This window comes from Dasypus novemcinctus, chromosome 20 (assembly GCF_030445035.2).
Source record: "Dasypus novemcinctus isolate mDasNov1 chromosome 20, mDasNov1.1.hap2, whole genome shotgun sequence".
NCBI classification, from domain to species: domain Eukaryota; kingdom Metazoa; phylum Chordata; class Mammalia; order Cingulata; family Dasypodidae; genus Dasypus; species Dasypus novemcinctus.
In genome coordinates this window covers 19,578,294-19,592,589 of record NC_080692.1, presented here as the reverse complement: position 1 = coordinate 19,592,589, position 14,296 = coordinate 19,578,294, and the positions used below count along the sequence as shown (strand labels likewise).

The 14,296-nt window shown below is 40.0% G+C and overlaps 1 protein-coding gene and 1 pseudogene across 24 annotated transcripts in view; both read left to right on the top strand.

Annotated features, from left to right (window-relative positions):
* ERC1 (ELKS/RAB6-interacting/CAST family member 1) overlaps positions 1-14,296 on the top strand; it is a 661,999-nt gene that overhangs the window by 3,078 nt on the left and 644,625 nt on the right. The gene's annotated exons all lie outside the window — the stretch shown is intronic.
* Positions 11,714-12,350, top strand: LOC101413320 (phospholipid phosphatase-related protein type 2 pseudogene; annotated as a pseudogene).

Genomic DNA, 14,296 nt, shown 5'->3' with positions numbered 1-14,296 from the left:
TTGGGTCTGAAAAAAGACTACATTTTATTTTTCAGGAAAGTGTTCCTTGCTAGTCATTACTGTGATCCTCGTTGAGCTTGCTGAGATGTTCTTTATTCATTACTAAAGGCATAGATAAGTATGTCAGTCGGTTAATTTAAAAATACTGGAAACCTCAAATAAAAGCAACGGAAGCTACTCTTTCTACGCTACACTTATGCCTTTAGAAGTATTATAAGAGCTGGTAAATGTGCTTTTTACACATTGTATCAGAAACATTGATGATCAGAACACGATTAAGGAATGAAGTATTTCGGTTAATCAGATAATAAACAACACATTATCAACTTTCAGGGAAATACATGTAATAAAATACACGTATTTGGCACAAAGATATGTAGACTATAATTTACTTCTGTGATCCTTTAGGTCTCAGTCTCTTGGAATGTGGGCTCTGGAGTCAGAATGCTTGAGTTCAGATCCTGGCTTTGCCATTGCGTGACCTCAGGCAAACTGCTTAACCTCTCTGTGCCTAATTTATTCATCTGTAAAATGGGAAAAATAACAGTAATACTTGACTTTTTAGGTTATTAAGTGAGTTAGTACATGTATTTAGTACAGTTCTGACACATAATTAGCTGGTTAACTAGCATTTATTGAACTTTTACTGTGACCATTATTTATTCATTCATTTAATAAATATATGTTATCATACCCAGGTGTTCTAGGTGCTAGCAATATAGCAGTAAACAAAGCAGACAAAAATTTGTCACCTCGTGGAGCTTATATTGTATTTGAAACAGGTTATTAAATAAATAAATAAATTGCATAGGAAATCAGAAATTGATAAGTACCAACAAGAGAAATTAAGCGGGATGGGAATGGGGAGACTTGTGAGGCATTCATTATTAGGACTCTGAATTTTACTTTGAGTAAGGTGAGTAGCCATTGTGGAGAAGAATGCCATAATCTGCTTTCTGTTTTCAAAGAATTGCTCTGACTACTGGGTGGGGATTTAGAGTAGGTGTGCAAGATAGAAGCAAGTCATTAGGCTATATTGTAAGGTTTGAAGCGAGAGTGGCTCAGACCAACATGAGAGCTATTGAAGTGGTGAGAAGTGGTTGGATGGATTTTGGGTATATTTGGAAGGTAGAAGTGAGTAGTGTTGCTCTCGTTTGGAAGTAGGATGTGAGTCAAAGAGAAGAATGAGTAACTAAAGTTGTTGGCCTGGGCAATTAGAGAATGAAATTGCTAGTAACTGAGATGGGTAAATTTGTTAGTAGAACACATTTGGAGAGAGATCAGAAGTTTAGGGGAGATGTCTAGGATGGTGTGAGAAATTTGGTTGCCGGCTTACAGATGGTATTTAAAATTACAAGATGGGTTGATAACTGGGGAGTAAATTTAGCTAGAAAAGAGATCCCAACATCTGAACCTTGGGGGACACTTATCCATTCATTCAACAGCTATTTATTGAGCTTGATTCTAGGTACCTTTTAGGCCTTGGGGATTGAGCAAAAAGCCACACCATCATGAAACTAACCTTGATACACTTCCAGGAAAGGAGATTGATAAGAGGCTCTTGTGTATGGAGGAAGAGTTGGAGAGTGTGATGTACTGCAAGTGAAGGAAAGGGAGTTTTCAAGGAGGAGGAATGATCAACTGTCTGAGTGTTGATTTGAATGTTTGTGTTTTTCTTATTGTTTTTTATTTATTTTTTTGTTCAGGATGTTTAGTAACAGTGAAGTGACTAAATGGTTTTAAGTGTAAGATAGATGAGACAAATATAAGAATCTTTGAGTTTTTTACTTTCCAGGATTTAAAAAATTATTTCATTTTTTATTCTTTTTAGAACAAAATAGGCAGCCTGTGAGTGTATAATTGTACTAAGGAGAGTTCTATGACTTGTTATTAATCTTATGTGTAGTTATTTTTAAAAATTGGTAATACATGTGTCAAATTACCAGTTATAAAAGTGTATGTAGGGAAAAGTAAGTCTCCTATCCCATCCAGGTCTCCTTCCTGGAGGCAGTCTGTTTCTATTTCTTGTTTTTCCTACCTGTGAAATTCTGTGCATATATATAAGCAATAATATGGCATTTAGCTATTTAAAATTTGCATAAATATAGCAGGTATTTTATTTCTAGGCATGTTTTTGCAGGCTTAATATTTATTTTCATAATTTGTTTAGCTACCTGCGCACTATTTAAAAAACTAACAGCTTTATTGAGATATAATTCATATACCATACAGTTCATCCATTTAAAGTGTACAATTCACTGGTTTTTAGTATTTTCAGAATTGTTGAACCATTACCACAATCAATTTTAGAACATTTTCGTCACCCCAAAAAGAAGTTCCGAACCCATTATCACTCTCCTTTTTGGTTTTTAAATTAAGTATTAATTATTTTGCTCATTATGTGGGAAAAATGTTGAGTACTTTGTCCAGTGAAGCCATTTAGTGTGTACTTTTAATGTTGTTTTGCTCATTATAAGGGAAAAATGTTGAGTACTTGGTCCAATGAAGCCATTTAGTGTGTACTTGTAATGTTCTCCAATTCAGTGGAAGCATAGGTTTATATATAGATAGATAACATTTTATTTAGTTGAGAGGATACTTCTGGAATATGTTGGTTATCTAAGTGTCTTGTTTTCATTATTCATTCATCAAGTATTTATTGAGTATGTTCTATGTTATAAACCCTGCATTAGGCTAGATGGATGATGAATATGGGACAGAGTTCTTATGGAGTTTCATTTTAGTGGGAGAAGAGGAAAAGTTAATGGGAGACTGTGGTATGCTGTGATAAGTGTTTCAGTAGATGACATATAAGGTACTACAGAAGCTCATAGGATGAATCTCTAAACTGGGTTGTGGGAAGGTCTAAGATGAGGAAAGTATGTTCTGGCCAAATGAAAAGGATGCATGTGCAGAACCCAAAGGCAAGAGAAAACTTGAGGGCAGATTGAGTGATCTGAAAATACGTTGGTCTAACTGGAGTGTTGTGTGCTAGTGTGAGGGGTTGGTATCACTCCTTCTCTTGCTTGCTTGATGGGCATTTTTTTTTTTTTTTTAGGAGGTACTGGGGATTGAACCCAGGACCTTGTACATGGGAAGCAGGCACTCAACCACTGAGCTACATCTGCTTTTTTCCTTTCTTTCTTGTAGTTGTTAGTTGAGGGTGAACAATTGAGTTTTAAATAATTATTTTGCGATCTAGCTTCAGCTTTGGAGTTAGGATTTTGTATTTCAAATATAAAATAAATTTTTTGTATTTTAAATTGTAGGTAATTTATAACCCTCATACATCCCCTTCATTATTTTGTGATTATAAAAGCTAAACAAGCTAATTTTGGGAAATTTGGGCCAATTTCAAAATATGACACTAATAATCTCAGTGATTAGCATTTAGGTGCATTTCCTAAATTTCTCTTCTCTTTTGTGTGTATATTTCAATGCATTTATGTATCCTGCTTTTGCATGTGATTTTTTACTGTATTTTTTGGAAGATACATAGATCACAAAAAATGTTACAGTGAAAAATAAAAAAGGTTCCCACATACCACAGACCCCACACTCCCCACTCCTCCCACATCAACAACCTCCTTCATCATTGTGGCACATCCATTGTATTTGGTGAATACATCTTGGAGCACTGCTGTACTACGTGGGTTATAGTTCACGTTGTAGTTTACACTCTCCCCCAGTACATTCAGTGGATTATGGCAGGATATATAATGTCTAGCATCTGTCCCTGCAATATCATTTAGGATAATTCCATGTCCTGAAATTGCCCCCACATCACATCTCTTCTTCTCTCTCCTTGCCCTCAGCAAATACTATGGCCACTTTATCCACATCAGTGCTATAGTTTCTTCCATTACTAGTCATAATAGTTTTATAGTAGAGTCCCAGTAGGTCCAGTCTAATCCATATTTTATTCCTCCATCTTGTGGACCCTGGGATGGTGATGAGTCCACTCTACCTCTATATCAAGAGGAGTCTTAGATCCCACATGGTTGATGGATGTGATTCTCCTGCTTGCAGTTGTAGGCACTCTTGGTTCCCTGTTGTGGTGGTTGGCCATCTTCACCTCCCTGTTAGCTGACCTGTGTAAGTCCAATGAAGCAGAGTATAGGAGTTGCAACTCTGCTGAGGCTCAGGGCCCAGCTGGCACATGGCCAGTCTAGAGAGTCAAGTCTCCTGGGTATACACCAACCCCAGCACCAATCAGAGGTTCAGTAAAAGTGACAGAAGAGGCATGTGTAGCAAGATCACATACGAGTCCAACTTCATCACACTCAGGAACAGAAATTCCAAAGTGGGGCCCACTGATAAGGCACTGAACTCGAGCCAACTGCCATGACCTTAGAACCTGTGTGTCTCCGTAGTCCTCAGGAGCACCAATATCTGGGATTGTATCTACTTTGGCTGTCTCTGGGATCCTGCTGAGGCGTGCGTAAATGTGACCCCTTTGATGATCTGATTCTTTTTTGAAGACTCTTAGCCATATAAACTCATTTGTCTTTACCATTCCCCCCTTTTATTCAAGGTCTTTTTCTAGTTATATCACGAGTTAGTGATTGGTAGTAATCCCTCTGTGCCAGGGAGGCTCATCCCTGGGAGTCATGTCACATGCTGTGGGGAAGGTAATGCATTTACATGCTGAGTTTGACTTAGAGAGTGACCACATTTGAGCAACATGGAGGCTCTCGGGAGGTAACTTTTAGGCACCCTGCAGCTCTAGGCCTAGTTCAAATTTCAGTCACACAGTCTTATAAGAGCATAGTCATCAGTATCAAGGGCTCATCATTGGACCATCCTTCTTCACTGGTCTTTGCCCTTGCACTTGGGGGATTGTTGCTGTTCCATTGGGGAATGTGACAGAGCTCCCCTGGGTAGGAACTCAGCACTCCCTCAGTTGTCATTTGTAACTGTAACTACTGTGAAAATACCCAATGAATATCCAAACATTTTTATATACCCTATGTACGTGCCCTGGAGAACTCAGCTGCAGCAAATATAACATGAATATGTAAAAAGATCATTGCTGTGGAAGGGGGAAAGAGTTTGATGCTGGATATATGGGAGTCCCCTATATCGCATATGTGACTTTACCGTGATCTAAAACTTTTTTGAAGACAAAAATTAAGGAGAAAAAAAAAAAAGATGTAGACACTGAGGAAAAACGGAAGAAATCACCTTGCCACTGTATATACAGGGCAACACCTATTGCATCTGATGAATTGCAAAACATCAGAAGCAAAGTTTTGTGGTATTTTTCAATTTTTATACCCCAATTTATTTTACTTCAGTTTTTCTAAATTAATATGTATTGTATTTCTAAACTTTAAACCTATCGTTACTATTTCATTTTCCTATTAATTAAATTTGGCAATATAATAGGCTTTATTTTTGAAGAAATTTTGGAATGCAGAGGGGTTCAACTATGGCAGGGGAGGAACGCTGGTTCAACTATGGCAGGGGTGTTATTGGTGAGGATATATGTAATTGTAAGGAACTTTTTTTTTTCCATTTAAAAATTTTTATTGCGTAAGCGGATGTGGCTCAGGCAATAGGACTTCCGCCTATCATATAGGAGGGCCCAGGTTCGATCCCTGGGTCTTCCTGGTGAAAAAGAAGAAGAGAAAGTGTGCCTACACAGTGAGCCAGTGTTTGTGTGGTGAGCCAAGTGCCCGTGTCATGAGTCAAGTGCCCAGATGGTGAGCTGAGTGCCCGTGTGGCGAGCCGAGTGCCTGCATGAGTGCCCACATGGCAAACCAAGTGCCCGTGTGAATGCCTGCATAGTGAACTGAGTGTCTGCAGTGAGCTGAGTGCCCGTACAAGTACCTGCATGGCGAGCCAGTGCCTGTGTGGCAAACCAAGTGCCTGTGCAGTGAGCCAGTGCCCACACAAGTGAGTCACTCAGCAAGATGATGACACAACAAAAGAGAGACAAAGGGGAGAGTCAAGGTAAACCGCAGCATAGACCAGTAAATGAGGTGGTGCAGCTGACAGGGAACCTCTCTCCACATTAGAGGTCCCCAGGATCAAATCCCAGTGAATCTTAGAGGAGAAAAAAATGAGTAGAGAAGACAAAAAGAGAAATGGATAGAGAAGATCACACAGTGAATGGACACAGACAGCAAAAACAGCAGGGTGGGAGGAGGGGGAAGGGAAGGGGGAAAATAAACCTTTTTTTTTTTAAAGATTTATTTATTTTATTTTTATTTCTCTCCCCCCCTGCCAGGTGTCTGTTCTCTGTGTCTATTTGCTGGGTGTTCTTCTTTGTCTTCTTCTTTTGTCAGCGGCACAGGAATCTGTGTTTCTTTTTGTTGTGTCATCTTGTTGTGTCAGCTCTCCGTGTGCGCGGCGCCATTCTTGGGCAGGCTGCACTTTCTTTTGCACTAGGTGGCTGTCCTTACAGGGTGCACTCCTTGCGCGTGAGGCTCCCCTACGCAGGGACACCCCTGCGTGGCAGGGCACTCCTTGCACACATCAGCACTGCGCAAGGGCCACCTCCGCACCGGTCAAGGAGGCATGGGATTTGAACCATTGGCCTCCCATGTGGTAGATGGATGCCCTAACCACTGGGCCACGTCTGCTTCCCATAAACAAATCTTAAAAAATTATTTTATTTTATTTTATTTTTAAAGATTTTATTTATTTATTTCTCTCCCCTTCCCCCACCCACCCAGTTGTCTGTTCTCTGTGTCTATTTGCTGTGTCTTCTTTGTCTGTTTCTGTTGTTGTCAGTGGCACGGCAATCTATGTTTCTCTTTGTTGCGTCATCTTGTTGTGTCAGCTCTGTGTGTGTGCAGCAGCATTCCCGGGCAGGCTGCACTTTTCTTTCGCGCTGGGCGGCTCTCCTTATGGGGCGCACTCCTTGCGCGTGGGGCTCCCCTAGGCGGGGGACACCCCTGTGTGGCACAGCACTCCTGCGCGCATCAGCACTGAGCATGGGCCAGCTCCACACCGGCAAGGAGGCCCGGGGTTTGAACCTTGGACCTCCCATGTGGTAGATGGACGCCCTAACCACTGGGCCAAGTCCGCCGCCTTTTTTTAATTGAAGGTGTATCATTCATACATGAACATACTTCTAACAAGAAATATATAGTAAAAGTTGTGAAGTTACAAAACAAACATGCATAACATCATGCAGGGCTCCCATATATCACCCTCCCACAAATATCTTGCATTGTTGTGAAACATTTGTAACAAATTATGAAAGAGGATCATTGAAGTATTAACTTCAGTTATATTTCATATCTTAAATTTGGTGTATTTTCCCCCCAGCCCATCCTGTTATTACTTTTGTTCATAAACCATACAATTTAACTATAGGGTACAATCAATGGCATTTGTATATTTGTATATTAACATTTCATTCAATATTAAAGCATTTCCTTTACTCCAAAAAGAAAAAGGAGAAAACAACAACCAAGAAACAAATCACTATCATACTCATATGTTAGTGCTGCTAATATAAAATCCTGTGATGTGCTTTCACTATTTCAATTCTTTTCCAAACATTTCCAAACAACTTTTTACCAATCCTGCACAGATTGAATTTCAGGTCTCCATTCTCTAATCACATTCTCTTCTCTGGTGATTTATATACTATATTTATAACTCTGTTAGTTTGTTCATAATATTTAGTTCTTGATAGCAAAATCATACAATATTTGTCCTTTTGTACCTGGCTTGCTTCACTCAACATAATGTCCTCCAGGTTCATCCACATTGTCATATGCTTCACTATTTCATTTCTTCTTACAGCTGGATAATATTCCATTGTGTGTATATATCATAGATTGTTTATCCATTCCTCAGTTGATGGATGTGTCTGTTGTTTCCATCTTTCGGCAATTGTGAATAATGTTGCTATGAACATTGGTGTACAGATGTCTGTTTGTGTACCTGCTCTCAAATCTTCTGGGTATATACCTAATAGTAGTATTGCCAGGTCACATGGCAGGTCTACATCTAACTTCCTTAGGAACTGCCAAACAGACTTCCACAGTGGCTGTACCATTCCACATTCCCACCAACAAAGAAAAAGTGTTCCTATCTCTCCACATCTTCTCCAACACTTGTAGTTTTCTGTTTTTTTTAATAGTGGCCATTCTTGTAGATGTGAAATGATAACTCATTGTAGCTTTGATTTGCGTTTCCCTAATAGTGATGTTGAATATTATTTTCATTTGTTTTTTTGGCCATTTTACTCCGTGTATTCTCCGTGTATTTTGGGCAATACACGGAGAGCTGACACAACAAGATGACGTAACAAAAAGAAACACAGATTCCCTGTGCCGCTGATAAGGATAGAAGTAGTTACAGAAGAGCACACAGCAAATGGACACAGAGAGCAGACAACTGGGGGTGGGGTGGGGGGAGAAATAAATAAATAAATCTTAAAAAAAATCAGTTGACCACAGAGGTGCTAAACTTGCTATTTGATTTCATTGATCAATGTGTCTATCTTTATGCCAGTACTGTGCCATTTTTTAGAAAAGATTTATTTTTTATTTATTTCTCTCCCCTTCCCCCTCCCAGCCCCCCCGTTTCTGCTCTCTGTGTCCTCTGCTGTGTGTTCTTCTTTGTCCACTTCTGTTGTTGTCAGCGGCACAGGAAACTGTGTTTCTTTTTCTTGTGTCATCTTGTGTATCAGCTCTCCGTGTGTGCAGCGCCATTCCTGGGCAGGCTGAACTTTCTTTTGCACTGGGCGGCTCTCTTTACGGAGCACACTCCTTGCCCGTGGAGCTCCCCTACGCATGGACACCCCAGCGTGGCATGGCACTCCTTTCGCGCATTGGCGCTGCACGTGGGCCAGCTCCACCTGGGTCAAGGAGGCCCAGGGTTTGAACCGTGGACCTCCCATGTGGTAGACAGACGCCCTATTCACTGGGCCAAGTCCGCTTCCCTACCATGCTGTTTTGATCGCTGTAGTTTTATAATAACATTTCAAGGTCAGGAAGTGTGAGTCCTTTGACTTAACTTTTCCTATTTATTTATTTACTTACTTACTTTACTTACTTTACTTACTTATTGGAGGTACCAGGGATTGAACTCAGGACCTCAGGCACTCAACCCCTGAGCCGTATCCTCTCCCCTTGCTCTTCTCTTTTAGGATGTTTTTGGCTATTCGGGAATCCCTTCCATTTCAAATAAATTGGGTAGTTGACTTTTCTATTTCTGTAAAGTAGACTGTTGGAATTTTTATTGGGATTCGGTTAAATCTATAAATCAGTTTGGGTAGAATTGACATCTTTATGATGTTTAGTCTTCCAACCCGTGAACATGGCATGTCCTTCTATTTGTTTAGGTCTTCTTTGATTCCTGATTTTTAAAATTTACATCTTCTTTCTTTTTTTCTTTGTTAGTCTAGTTAAGGGTTTGTTGATTTTATTGATCTTCACAAAGAACCAGCTTTTGGTGTTACCAATTTCCTTTTTTTTTTTTTTTTTTTAAGTACCGGAGCTGGAGATTGAACCCAGGACCTTGTATGAGGGAGGCCTGTGCTCAACCACTGAACTAAATTAGCTTCCCCAATTGTTTTTCTTTTCATTCGTTCTTTTTGTTGTTGTTGTTCATTTTGTTTTTTAGAAGGTACCAGGGATCAAACCCAGGACCTTAATGTGGGAAGTTGACACTCAACTGCTTGAGCTACATCTGCTCCTCTGTATCCCATATTTTGATATTTTGTGTTTTTATTGTCATTCATCTCAAGATATCTACTAATTTTTCCTGTAATTTCTTCTTGACACACTGATTGTTTAGGAGTGTGTTGGTTAGCCTCCATATATTTGTAAAATTTCCCCTTTCCCATCTATTTCTGATTTCAAGCTTCATTCCATTATGATCAGGGAAGAAGCTTTGTATAAATTCAATCTTCTTGAATTTATTGGGAGCTGTGTTGTCATCCAGCATGTAGTCTGTCCTGGAGAAAGATCCATGAACACTTGGAAAGAATGTATAACTGCAGTGTTCTTTATATGTCTGTCGGGTCCCGTTCATTTATTTGTATTGTTCAAGTTCTGTGTTTCCTATCTAGTTGTTCTGTCTAATGATGTGACACACTTTTTTTTTTGCATTTAAAGTCAGTTTTGTCTGATACCAGTATAGCTACCCCTACTTTCTTTTGTTATTATTTGCATGAAATGTTTTTTTCTGACCTTTCACTTTCAGTCTGTTTGCATCCTTGGGTCTAAGCTGAGTTTCCTGCAAACAGCACGTGGATGGCTCTGTTTTCTCATCCAGTCTCTCAGCCTATTCTTTTGAGTAGGGGTTTTAATCCATTAGCATTCAATGTTGGGAGGTGATGTGGCTCAGTTGTTGAGTGCTGGCTTCCCACATATAAAGTCCCGGGTTCAATCCCCAGCCCTGGTACCTAAAAAAAAATATTCAATATTATTACTGTAAAGGCATTACTGACTTCAATCATGTTATCCTTTGTTTTTCATATGTCTTATCTTATTTTTGTCTGTCTTTTACCCTTTTGGTTACCCTTTTTGATAGTTTTCATTTTAACACTCTCCTCTAAGCCTCCTTCTCTTGTCTTTTTTTTTTTCTGGTTGCAAAATTCCCTTTAGTGTTTCCTGCAGAGCTGGATTCTTTTTTACAAACTCTCTTAGTTTCTGTTTATCTGTGACTATTTTAAATTCACCATCATATTTGAAAGACAGTTTTGCTGGATAAAGAATTCTTGGCTGGCAGTTTTTCTCTTTTAGTACCTTAATTACATCATACCACTGCCTTCTTGCCTCCATGGCTTCTAAAGAAAAATCTGCACTAAGTCTTACTGGACGTCCCTTGTATGTAATGTTTTGTTTCTCCCTTGCTGCTTTCAGAATTTTCTCTCTATCTTTGGCATTTGACATTTTGAATATTCTGTGTTTTGGGGTTGGTCTATTTGGATTTATTCTGTTTGGAGTATGCTGTGCTTCTTAGACTTGTAAATTCATTTCTTTCATGAGAGTTGAGAAATTTTTAGCCATTGTTTCCTTAAATCTCTTTCTGCCCCATTCCCCTTCTCTTCCCCCTCTGGGACTCCTACGACATGTATGTTTTTGCGCTTTCTGTTATCATTCATCTCTCTGAGCCCCTGCCCAATTTCTTCCATTCTTTCCCCCTCTGATCTGTTTTCAATGTCAACTGTTCTGTCTTCTGCATCACTTATTCTTTCTTCTGTCATATGAGTCTGCTGTTGTATGCCTCTAATGTGCTTTTCATTTCACCTATTGTGTCTTTCATTCCTAGCTTTTCAAATTCTTTGTGCTCATCCAGTGTTGGCTTGATGTCTTTTATCTCTTTAACCAGGTAGTCCTTCAAGTCATTGATTTGACTTAGGAGATTTGGATAAACCTCACTGATAAATTGTCTCAAACACTGTCTCCTCAGGGGCTTTGATATATTCCTTTGCTTGAGACATTTCTTCCATTTTCTTAGTATGGCTTATAATTGTTTTGCTGATATTTAGGTATTTGGTTATGATGGTGAGTTTACTTTGATGCTCAGTTTCTCTTTATTTTATAGGTATTTAGTGGTGGGAGGCTGTTTTACTGCCCCATTATTTGATTCTTGGTTTAAACCATATTAGATCTTTAGAACTGTCCTGTTGCTCAAATCTCAGGGTCCTGGCTCTGCTTATCTCCAGGGGTGGCTGTGAGTCTGTGGGCATGGTGTTGCTGATGGGAAGCTCTAGGGCCCTTTTCACAGACCTACCTTCATCATGGCGGGAGGAAGACCTCAGCTAAAGAAGAGTGTCTCCATCATTCCCTGCTTTGTTTTGTGGAGTCTGAGCTGCTAGGCATTGTTGTCCTGCTTGCCTGCCATCTGGAGTTGACACCTTCTCTGTACACACACATGGATTATTCTACTATGATAGCATCTACTCCAAGCCCTACCTGGGGCCGGAGGTTGCCAGCCGCATGCCCCCCACCCTCACCTTTGCCCTGGTCACTGCTGGGCCCACCCTCGTGATCCTGGTGGGGGAGCTTCTTCCTGGCACACTCCTCGGCCATTCCCGGCCTTTGAGAGTGCACCATCATGTCTGGGGCTGCCACTTTAGTCACTGTTGCGGCAGCTCATCCACTGCCTGGGGGTCTATGCTTTGGGCCTCTTCACCAACACAGGGCAGATGGTGACAGATAACCACATGCCGCACTTCCTGTCAATCTGCCGCCCCAACTACACAGCCCTGGGCTGCCTGCCACCTTTGTCTGACTGTCTGGACCCCAACCGCTTTATCATTGACCAAGGCCATTGTGCCATCAGCCCTAGCCTGATGGCTGCCATGCACCGTGTCTTCCCCTACAAGGATGCAGCCATCCTGCAGGCTGTACAACGTTAGTGGATTCTATTCCTCACCCTTCTACTAGGACAGCTTTTATTTTTTTAATTTAAATTTTATTTTTTTATTTTTAAAGAAACTTTAGAGTACATAAATGTTACATAAAAGATGTAGAGGATTCTCATTTGCCCCAACCCCTCCCCTACCAGAACAACTTTAGCCCCTACCTGTTTGCCAGTTGTGACTATCTGCTCTGCAGCCCCCCCCCCCATCAGCCACCCACTTGGGAATCTGCCCATTCCCCCTTTCTTCCCTGCCATGTTTGTATATGCATGTCACATGTAAGTGCCAAAGCCCCCTTTTCCCCAAGTCAGCAAGGCCCATGATGTGGGGAAGAGGACCCCTGCAAGCTCCTCAATCCATAGCTGCCTACCTGGGAACAGAGGGCCCCAGTGCCGTTAGCTCCAGTGTGGTGTTGGGCTCCAACGGCAATTGCTGTAGCTTTACTCATGGGGTTTTTCCAGTCAGCCGAGACTCCTTTTCTTTACCCTTCTTTCTTCTGGGAGGTATCTTTGATGGCCATTTATTTATTTATTTATTATAAATTTATTTTTTTGGTTTTTTTTATGGCCATTTTAATGCTCATTGGTGGGTCAAAAGAAAAGATTGAGAAAATTAAATTGGTTAGTTTTACTACCTTATATTGGTATGGGCCAAGTTTGGATTATCTATTTTATTGTTTGAAGATTCCCCACCCCGCCCGTGTTTTAACATACTCCAGGATGCATGGTGATTATGCTTGGAAAATATATGCTGGGATGGGAGGCATTAATTACTTTGTCAAGTTTTCTTGTGTTATGGCTTCAAGAATTAAAGCTTTATCATTGATAAGTGAATTTGATTTTTCCACATTTCCCCGAGTTTTAGCCTATTATGATAATACCAGATGTTTCTTTTCAGTGTATGTTAAATGGGTTTAATTCATTTCTTCAGCAGTTGTTTTAGAAGTAGATCATTAATAAAAGGAAAATTAAGGTGACCACATTTAGGAGAATAATGGTAGGGCAGTAAAACTTTACCATGCTTTTGTGAAGCATCACTAGTGAATTAAACTAGTGAATTATTGTAGTTTTTGTTCATTGCTGCCCTCTTGTTATCTCGAATGGTGCCTGGCACATAATAGGCACTCAATAAATATTTGTTGAATGGATGAATGATGAAGTAAATGGGGAAAAGGCAAAAGGCACATTACATAGCTAGTTTGGTTGTCTGTAATAGTGCTTTCTGATTCTTTTCATGTCACATCATATATAAGAAATGATACTGTTTGCAGGGAACGTGGGGTAACAGGAGGCTGCTGGTGCCAGGGCTGACTAGATTTAGGGCTCCCGTCTAACCCAACAATTCCAGCTGCTGAGATCTTTATCTCATCACGCCTGTAAGTCACTCATAGCTTTCCAGTTTAGACACTGTACTGTAAGAAAAGTTTGTATTCATATGTCTATTATCTGTCCTGAGTTTTCATAAGGTTTGTATTATTGTTTTCCTAAGTTTGTATTATTGTTTTGGTGTCATCTTTACTGAGCCATATTTTTTTTTAATCTAAAAATTTGGAGTTGCCATCAAGAAACATCTGGCTTAATAGTAGATATATACTTGGTTGATTGAGGTTTTACTTTTTCCAATCTATGGCTAGCTCATACGTATGAAAGTCACTATACTATAAAGTATATACTGTATGTACTTTTATATGTTCCTATAAAAGTATACTTCTGTCAGATATGCGTTTGACCTCTAACCTAGTGATTTGTGCTGCCTTTTCTGTTTTAATCAGGAAGTAGAGGAAGACACTAGAACTGGCAGGTGGAAGCACTGGTTTAAGAATCTAAGATGAAAAGTATTTACAGGAATAATACATGGCAGATGAAGTGATACTTCATGAGACTGATTTTCATCTCTATTCACCATTTTTTTCCCTCTAGAGAACAGCATGGGGGAGCTGGTACTATTTAAAGAGATGGG